An 11,012-nucleotide genomic window follows, 5' to 3' on the forward strand; every position below is an offset into this window, starting at 1 on the left:
ATAGTTTGTCATGCAGCAAGTGTTCAGAAAATATGACATTTGTAGGGCAGCATCCTGACTTTCATGCTGTGCCTTCTGTACTTTTGTTCATACAGATCCTGCATCACAGTGAACACAAACACAGTCCAATCACATGCTTGATTTTCTCCAAATACTCAGTCTTTTCAAGTTAAATTAATATTATATCAACATAGCAATCAACATCAACACCTTCAAATAAATACTTTTTTTCTGCTGACTTGTGTTGACCACTTGCTGCTAAATGCCAATTAACCTCAAATTGTATGTCTTTGCTGCTATATTAAAACTGCTAAACTGCCAGCTGTGCCCTGGCTGAAACTCATGTTTCCAGCAGAGAATATTGTCCCCAGAGATTCAAATAATCCTTTCCTTTTAAGTTGATATAAACCACAGAGAATCTGCAACCTTGCCAAGCTTCTGCACTGTGGCGCAGCGGCACGCCCTGTGGTAATGAAACACCTTCCCTTTCTTCTTGCTGTCGTCCTATAATGCCAAGGATATCAGGATATCTCACTTTTTCATTTAGTTTCATGCTATTTAGAGATTACAGGATCACAGTAGCAGGTATATCAGGACTTGACAGCATCAAGTTATTCCACCCACTCTACGTGGAAAACCTGACATTATACCGTTAAATTATGTGGCAAACAGTAGGCTGCAGTTTTGTAGATAAAGTTGAAAAACATGCGAGCATAAGGACAATAACTATTGTTTCTTGAAAAAAGTTTGACAGCGACAATGACTTTGAGAATTGGTTATACAGAAAAATCTGTCATCTTTATTTGTGGTAAACACCCACTCCGTGTTTCTTATCAGATTCCTATTTGTCTGGTGGTAAATCGGATCGAGAGTCAACATGACTGTGTGTCTTCACAATCCTGCTTCAACCTAAAAAAAACATCCACTGGAGATAGAGTTAGTCATTATCTCAAAAATATACCACAAGGGCTGTAAAAGCCAAAAATGGTTAGCTAAAAATATAAAGGTACCCATGCTATGTGAAAAATAGCCATGCTGAAAATCTTCTCTTTGTTCTTGTGGTCGATATTTATTGTATTTCTTGGTTTATTTAATAGGGACAGTGCACATTAATAAACATTTACATGTGCCAGAGTTAGCCAATACACTATTTTTCATCTGTAGTCCCTGGACAGATGTTAGAAAGTCACACTAAAAACAGAATATCCGATAAAAATGTCAAAGCTATTGAGAAAAGCATGCAGAACAGTAAGAGAGAGAGAATATTTAGTCAATAAAAAACATAATTCAAGACACCAATATACATTGTCAGGTATATTTTAAAACATGCAGCGCATACGCAAATAATACAAGACAAAACAATCAAATGTGGTATATTAATGTTAATAGAAATATGGGCAAAATGAATGCTGTGTTGGGGAATGGCCGTAATGAGACACTAATTGAAACATTATATAGCAGAAGCACAAACATAAAAAGCACATACAATGTGTAAAATACATAAATCACTCTAGCACAATAAAAGCAAAGCCACAATAACAGACCTGCATGCAGGTACATGAGGACAGACTGTACCATCAGATTAATAACTATCTGCAGCACTGCGCTCTTGGATTGGACCAGTTAGGAAATTATAGTTCAGGGAGAAGAACAGGGAACAAGAGACACAAAGAAACCCTGGTAGTTACAATACTGTTTTGTTGCTTTAAGAGTGCACTGTTTTCTTTGAGATGCACGTAAGTATCCTGGATGTTCATTCCCGCTGAATCTATAACACGGTGTTATACAACTACTGAACAAACCCAGTTCATCAAAATGTCCATGCAGGGACATAAATGTGGCCTGCTGTAAATCAATCTTTCTGTTTTAGTTGAGACTTGTCTTTGTATGCCATCAGTCACTCTTGCACATTTCAAGTAATTAAACTGGACCCAAGGACTGAATAAAAAAGTTAGAGGGCCGTAAAAATAGAGCAGTTTCCACACCAAAGGACCTCTTTTACTAGCTGTTATACTGTGCCATCAAAATTAATTTCACAGCGACTAATTGAAGTTCATTTTCTGCATGGAGGTGTTTAAGGACAGGGGAATTACACTGACCTGTCAACAAACTTTATGATAATTGTTTATTAACAGTTTTTACTTCATCAGTTATTTTTACACTTACTGTAATTAGCTAATGTGCTGAAGCTTTGCTTGGCAGGAGGGAGGTCTACATGAATAAATAACAGGTTCACAATTTTTCAATATTTACAGGCCCAAAAGTGCATCGAAATGGTTTTCGGTTGCTGTAATCATTCCTCCTGTTCGCACTGGCTATTTACACTCCCTGTCGCTAGTACATCCATTGCAAATGATAAGGGCCAAAATCTACAGGCTTCTGTTCTGTGCAAAAATATATTCAATCTTAGCTGAAGTTAATATGAAACTTCAGCAGTCTGAGTTAATCAAATAAACCTTCCAAAATTTGTTTTAGTACAAAATTGGCAGAGGGATAGTCACACAAAGAGGGAATCTGGTAGTAAAAAGACCTTAACTGTGGAAGGTAATCACTTGATTTGTCTAACTGTGACTGCTGAAGCCTCATATTAGCTACAGATAAAGTTTGGAATGGACTTTTGCACCGAACGAGAGCTGTGGATTTTTTCCCCATCGCACATTACAAAACAGGAGGAATGATTACAGCAAGCAAAATCTGTTTCAGTGAACATTTGGGTTCCTGACCATGATTCAAGACAAACTGTTCTTTAACATGAAAGAAAATTTGCTGACTTGCACAAACTGCTAAAGACATGTAGTTAATTGTTTCACTTCCACCATACTGTCTGGTGTACAAATGCAGACTGTTTTCTCTTATGCAGGACTCTGAGCACTCTGCACTGCCTAAGAAGCATATCGTGATAAGATGTTTGGTGCGTGAGAAGTATTTTGTGTGGAAATGAGAAATCACCCATCAGGCACATGCTGAGCTTTTGCACATAAAGAGATCTTGACTATGAAACCTGTAGCGTGATGAACGTCAGTTAAGAAAATCAGCATCACATTTAAAATTTTTTTCTCATAACTGAGTTTTGCAGGCTTGTTTTTGGATAGCACTGTTACTACTAATTGTTTCTTTTGCCTTTTTCCTAATGTTCTTATTTGTCTTCTCCCTGTTTCACTGTTTTTGTTTCCTGATCCACTGAGAAAAGACAAGAACAAAAGCCATACACCGACTAAAGGCCATTGACCAGCAGGTTTCCTCTCTCCTCGCCAACTATGGTGTCAGCTAATTGCTGTTGACATTTTACCCCGTGTTGTTTAAATCAAAACTATTCTGATGCATTGCTTTCTTTTGTTTCTTCACAAAAAAGGGGATATGGTTTAGAAATGCCATCCTCTCCACCATCCGCTGAGCATCTCGATATTTGACAAAATTGTCTAATTATCACACAGTTTGCTTTGACAGTACCCAGCGGTTTCCTGAATACGGCAAACATTTCTGTTCCTCTTGCCTGGAGGTTAAAATCAACACCCACAGATCTGGCTGCCACCAGGTAATAAAGACTCTTAACAGTCAGGAGGAATCCCAAATTTCTAATTAGTTACAAAAATGTGAGAAGCACAGGAGCCTGAGTGCTGTGATCCCTCTGCACGTCATTTCTTTTGCCTTATTTCTAATAATGGAACAGGCATTTGCTTCACATTTATTTCAGATAATACGAAGCATTGATTCTAAGCATCTATAGCTTACTTGCATTAGTAAATTACTAAGATTGAATGATTTTAAAAATAGAAATTATTGATTGCATGTTGTTGCCATCTTTGTAATTTTTTCCCAAGTGCTTGTCAGTGACACAGATGCTGTCTGTTTTTACATACAACCAAGTGTCACTGTATAATTAAAATAAAACACCTCTGTCACTGATTTCCATCAACTTTAATATGATGTAGCAGCTCTATGATGATGGACAGCCGCCATCAGAGAAGGACATGAGCACTGTTAAAAATGAAGCCATTTATTTGCTCTGAGTACTTCTGAACATAACTTCTCATTATTGATTGAGACAAACCACATGGCTCATGGTGCGTTTTATTTGGGTTTTAATGACACAGACAAAGGGTTGCTTCGGTGAGTGATTGATCACTGTGTACAGAAGGCTACACCCCTGTTTCTGTTGCGTAAATGCAACAAGAGTCGATTGATGGCTGTGAAGTGGATTTCAATGTCCTCTCAGTGGCTCTCACATTTGCTTTCTGTGATTGCATCTCCACCGACTCTTTATTCTGGATGACCAGTACCCTGTGAATAGCACATAAACAGGGAGTACCTAATCCCTGCTGTTATTCTGAGGCTCAACTAGCCTGAATCCAAACAAAATGAGAACTGTCCCTCAGTGGGACGCTATAGCACAGAACAGTCTCGGACTGGAAAATAGGAAAAAGCACTGATAATGATGCTGGACACAACAAGTAAACTTGTTGCTATTGTTTGGTTAGGAGATTGTATTGTTAACCTCCATTATGTTCTGGTATGAGATAATATGGATTCAATCTGTCAGTATATTAATTCAATCCAATTAATAGGTAAACTCCTCAGTGTCAAAGCCAAGAAACAGTGTTGTCACAGAAACATCAAATTTGATTCAACACATTTAAGTGCTGCAACTTTAAATGTCACCTGTTGCTAGCATCCCACATTTCAGTGTTAGTTGTCTCATTTATGGCCTCGAGAGAGAAAATAACGCTGACAAATATTGATTGGAATGTCCTGAGGTGTATTATGTCCAACAGAGATGAGAATATTTAATTTGGTGATATTCTGCTTCAAGCCAAACTGTGCAGTGTTTAATTTTTACACAGGCTGATGTGACCGCATGCGCAGAATATTATACGAGGCATATGAGGAAACACATTTCTGTAGAACAAAAACCAGAAGGTAAATACACAGGTTAGATTAGCTGTTTTCAAATGGGCCTCCAGTGCTGCACATTTTAATATTGGTATGACTTGTGAAAAGATTTTGTGTATGTCGTTTTGAGATGCATTCATAATACATTTTTTCCCCATAATTTTGTTGCTATTTCTGGATAAATGATCTTTGGGGGCTTTTTTTGGATTTGCTCACATTTGGTGTGTGTGTCGATGGTGAAAACCATTCACCTGTAATGTCAAGTCAACGGAGCAAATTCAAATTCAAATTTAACCAAATTTCTAGAAAAGCAGCAGAATAAAATGCAAATGAATGCATGTTTTCATCCACTACTGTTATGAAAATATTAAGAGTTGGTTCATCGACATAAGCAGTTGGTGGCGCTAATTCCCCAGTCGGGTGCCATTTAACCATTGCAGAAGAAGAAGGCGCAACAAAATGATGTAATTAATAGAACCTCACACAGTTGAAAGCAATGTAGATATATGCCATATGGCCATCGCTCCACAAAGATGTAATGTTTTCATCTGCTGCCATGTTTAGTCTCTTGAGTGAAGTTTAAGTCACATTCTTTATGTATGTCATGATTTATTGGCTAAATCTGCTTCCATTGCACTTCGTGTGCACCAACAATTCCACCTCAGCCAACTCTGAAAACATTTATCAATATAAGTTTTATTTTTAATTTCCAGTGTCTCCCTTCATGTTTTTTGCGCATTCATGTTCTATTTTAACATATATAAAACATAATTGTTGATATATGTTAACACTATAGTGTCCCTTATAACTATTAGCGCACCATGAAGCATATTTTTTATGACTGAATAGTGAACAGATGTCATGCTTTGATGTCCTGTTGGCTTGTTTGGTTGTCTTGCGGGTAATTGGTGGGAGGGATGTCACTTTAATGCAACTGGGAACACATGGGTGAAATACTCCTCAGGTTCCATAAAAGCTTTGATCATATTTCCAGAAGAAAGACTTTCTCCATGTGCTGTGTTTTCGTTTCTTTATCCTTTGCTACTTCCCTAACATTCCCATGGGCGTGAGTACTTTAAAAAGACAGAAAAACAAAGTTACCACTTTTTAGCAGCGTTCACAGCTCATGTTTTTGCCCAAACTTCAGTGGGTTTGGCAGTGTTGGAGGTGCTGGTCATGTTGACTGTTGAAGAGAAGGGAGGGGTAATTCCTAAACTGGCTGTTGATCAGAACCTATCCTCACACTCTTTCATCTAGAATGACAAAACAGCATACTTGCTCCTCCATGTTCTTCTGTTTCTTCTTTGGTCTTAATCTCATTTGAGGTTGTTTGGATTCAGCAATTTATGCTGTGTGGAGAACTTGGATAATCGTTTTTTCTCTGGTTGTGGTCCAAATACATTTTTCATACAAAATCTGTTGTTTTTAATCACATTCTTTAATTTTATGTCTAGTTTTGGCGCAAATCATCAACTGCTGGCTGTGCAGCAATCTTTTTACAGACTGGTAGGCAACCAGCTCCTTGATTCTGTCCCTGTGGACTTAAATCTACTAAAATAAGCAGATTTGCTTCCTTATGTTTACAGGTTAACAGCTAGCCTACATAAGATTAAGAGATGCTATGTTCCAATAACAGATTTCAGGCAGGCATAGACACTGTACAGTAGAGGTACATATCGTATAGTAACCAGGAGTGTATGCTTAAATTGCAAAAAACCTAAAAACAAATTCAGTACAATTCACAGATTCACTTTTTAAAGATACCTGGTACGGACTCCCCTCTAGCATTCTCCTCCTTGAACAGTAATTTCAGAATTTTCCCGAGGACACTTGCAGTTCATCTATCAGACATCTCCGCATACAAGTGCTGTCAGTGCAGGAGGAAGCAGCTGTGTTTTTACTAAGTGTCCCACTTTGAAAACAGAAGTGAGACCACAGCTTTCGGCATCTCTTTTAGAAGGTGTTTGTGAAAAGTAACTTTGTATGTTGTGTTTCTCACAGATGTCTACACCCAGCAATCACACAAGGAGGTAACAGTGCAGCACTCAATCTGGGCTGTACTATATTTCTCAATACCATATTTAGGAATGTGATTTTTTTTTTCTGATGTAAGACACAATATCATTCCGTCTCTGATCCTGCAGAGGTTTATGCTCTTGAAGATGCTCCACCCAGTCACAAGCAAAACAGGCAAGTTAGTAACAAGTGTTTTCAGTATCAAATTACACTAAAAAGGCTGAGCTTGAAAATCAAACAAAGTGTCATGACTTTAATTCTGCTTTACAGGAAAAGGCAGAACAATTTCGGAAATATCATCCGTCTCCTGTAAACAGGTACAGAGATTATTTGGCATTACTTTCACAAACAGCAGTGTATTAATGTGGATCCCGTATGGATTGGCAGAGCACTAAACCATATCTATTATTGAAGCGTGAGGGAGAATTTTTAGAGCACTCTGGATTTCTGCCGTATTCATAATTTATATTTAAATCCTTCTTGGTCCCCACTACATATTCAGATCTCATTTACTGTCATCCATGCAGACTCGTCGCCTTTATCCTCCAGGAATCTAGTCTATTAATGTTCTTATCAAGATTTGGGAGAGGATTTGAAAGGAAAGGTGCTTGGCAGTGACCATGGAAACATGTAGAACACACAGACTATCATTGGGATCATACTACGTTCACCATGTTGCCTAGCAGAGCTCTATATGTTTCATCACAGCTCGGTCTGATATGGCACCACATACACGATCCACAGAGGAGTTTTCAGCAGGAAGCTTTAGAAGCAGTGCATAAATAATTCATTTAAACAAATTGATTGTTGCAAATACTGATGGAGGTGTTCAATTTTCTGCCTAGTTTGTCTTTGACAGAGGGCTGACTCCGCATCCACACCATCCCTGCACTGCTGAGGGGAAACTCCATACACAGCCAGAGTCTGTCAGGAGAAAGTGTTGCCACCATATAGAAGAATGAAAAAATGTGGTGGTGGTGGTGGTGGTGGGGGGGCTTCAATCATTCATCACCCCTCCCTGCACCAGTGTCACAGGGGTGGGGATTCAGAATTCAAAGAACAAGGTTAAGGGATGCTAAAACTGCAGAAACAGAAGGGGATGTTTCTGGTGATTTGTCATACTTTCTGCATGGTAGACAGAACTGTAAAGTGCTAAAATTTGGCTCTCGGAAAGATCTTCCAGGACCACAAGATCAGAAGTGTCAGATTTATTTCTTCTTGTGTTTTGAGTTTGTTTTGAAAGTACTGTTTCTGTTGTTTTTATGCTATAATAGTAATGAACTGCAACACACAACCAAAAGGAGCAAAATGAAAAATGAAAGAAAAGAAAAGTCATGTCGAGCATGTTTCTTCCACCAACTTAACTGTAAAAAACTAGTTTTCTATCATTTATTATGAAAACAACAACATAGCATATCAGCTAATTAAGATGCTATTAAACAGGGACATTTCATTATATGATATTCACATTATATTACCATTTAAAATTTGTATTTTAATTTGATTTAGACTGACAAAAATCCTATTAAGAAACAAAATGTAACTGAATGCACAACCACAATGTCTGCCAAGTGTTAAACTGTGCAGCAGCAGACTCATACATCCTCAGCTTTTAGTTTTGTTTGGGCATAAAAGCTCAGTCTGAAGCTAATTTTCATTCAAATGTCTTTGTTTTTGCAGATTTTTGTATTTTTTTGTCAAGTCAAAAGAGTTTGCTCTTCCTCCCATTTGCTTTGTTACTTATAGCTGTTGTAGGGCACATCAGTGATGTGAATTAAATATTAAACATAAGCAAATGTTATACAGTAGATTTAATTATGAATTAAAGGGGATACATATTTGATTTATCCTTTTTCTTTCTAGTTTAAACATTTGGGCTCTGCTAGACAAAGAAAGCTTGGCAAACACAAGTTGCAATGCAGGCTGGCACTCCCTCTCAGGGCACTCGTGAAGTGACCAGTCAATACCACAGTCACGTCTTCCATACGGTTGCATTGTGAGATTTATTAACTCAAAAAATATTCTTTTGCTTGTAGCTGATAAACCAAAACTCCCCAGTTCAACAAGAAGCAAAGTTTAGTTCCCCTGAACACAACTGCCAGGACACATCAATCATCCAAACAAGCACGAGTGAAGTGATACAGCTAATGCCAAAAGTGTAGTAGGTAATGAAATAACATTTTTTTTGCCTATGATTTAGTTGTTTTTTATGGTGGCTGTAAATAAATGTATTTATTTTATTTTATTGTTTATTTAATGGGGGCAATGCACAACACACATTTGTATTGTGCAGAAGGCAGTTTTAGTAATTGTATCGTAACATGTGGTGCAGAAAGTACAATTTTAGCCCATAGAATGTCCCTGTGTCCATTGCATGTGTATTTCAGTGGATCTGTTCATATAAAACATTGACCCCCGACATACACAGCTGCAACATAGAGTAACGTCAGCATTGGCATTACCTTTCAAGGATATCAGAAGAAGGAGAGATGGCTTAATCCCTCACCTCAAAGAAATAAGTTCAGTTTGTTTTCATAAACATAGGCTTGTGACTAATAGCAAGGTTATGTGCTATGTAACCAACAAAGCTCCCACTTTGGTAAAAGCCCTCAGGGACCTTCTCCATGACGGAGATATGAGAGCTGTGCGCACACTGTGAACTTCAGTATGAAGAGGTTAACTTGAGGATATTTATCTGTGGACGGCCTGTGGGATTCGTGCTGAGTAGAATTACCATACATGCTCTGGGGGCAATGAAATAAGCTTTGCGCTCTTACAGCAGACAGTACGGTACTAACTGCAGTATAAAGTGCACAATAAACCTTTTATATCTGTATGAATCACTCTGATACAAAAGCACAGCTCAGTATGTTATGAATAACCTTCCATGTTGCTGTTAAAATTTTAGTGTAAAGCTTTTGTAAAATAATATTGAACAAAAAAGTAATTAATGCTGTCCTCATTTAATAATTCAATTCTGAATACAGAGATTGGACAAGATGTGAGTTTATTGAATTAAACATCATTATTTATGAATAAAACTGTAAATATAAAAGCCTACACTGTTCTTACACTGCCATTGACAGTCAGAGCTGATTCCATTAAGTGATAGTGAATGCATTTATGATCCTTAAAACAGTATTTATATCTTTTAAAATCAATTAATTGCTGTGAAATCAATTATAAAATCAAATGACAAATAAAGTGAAAACAATGTGACAACGTGAAAGAGGCTGGTAATGATGAACCTACAGAAATTATCACCTGAATCTGCAGCTCTCCTCGGTCTTACAAGCTTTATAGTGAGTTTCAGCTCACTGTTTAGCTATACAGCCCACAACCATTTTGAGTCACTCTCACCGCTTTCATAGCCATGATTTCGGTCACCTGTTTTCAGTAAAGAAGCTCTAAAACCCACTGTACACTACCTGCTTAGCCCCAAATGGCAGAAAGACACAATTAATGAGTAGACGGTTACCACAGTGGAGCACTTGGCAGCTGAAGATCCTTGTATTTCCCTCAGGAGTTTGTTGAAGCCAAAAACAGAGCTAAAAGAGTTAATATTGGACTTAGACTCTCCAAGTGGACAGAAACAAGTCACCAAAAGAATGATAATGTTGCTCCTTAACTGCTGTATGTGTACATGAGGCACCGTTTGCTAACAAGTTCACCATATCAACTGACAAAGTGGTGATATGTCAGTGTTGTGTGTTCATAATTTGTTTCCACTGGCCCACAAGTGGCCAAAACTTAAGTCACTGCAGGTTTAAACAAAGCAGGATATGATTTTTCCTTCTTGAAATGATCACAAAATAAAGTGTGACAGCTATGTCTGCCAAACTTTGCAGTTTGTACAGTCACCAAATTATCATTACAACAACCCAAACAACTGAAGTAATGCTGGCTGTTCCAAAAAAAGTGTAACTTATCCATCAAATGTCTCAAAGGATCCAACCAGTGAAAACAATACACAAAGGTTACAACTTGCACTTACTTTGGAACTTGGCTAATTATTAGTTTACTGCAGCTGAATATGATTTACATTAGCACTGTCAGTTTTGGAGCACATAATGCAATCATGCAGTTGTTTTCTCCTTAATGGGAAA

This window comes from Micropterus dolomieu, unplaced genomic scaffold (assembly GCF_021292245.1).
Source record: "Micropterus dolomieu isolate WLL.071019.BEF.003 ecotype Adirondacks unplaced genomic scaffold, ASM2129224v1 scaffold_119, whole genome shotgun sequence".
NCBI lineage: Eukaryota > Metazoa > Chordata > Actinopteri > Centrarchiformes > Centrarchidae > Micropterus > Micropterus dolomieu.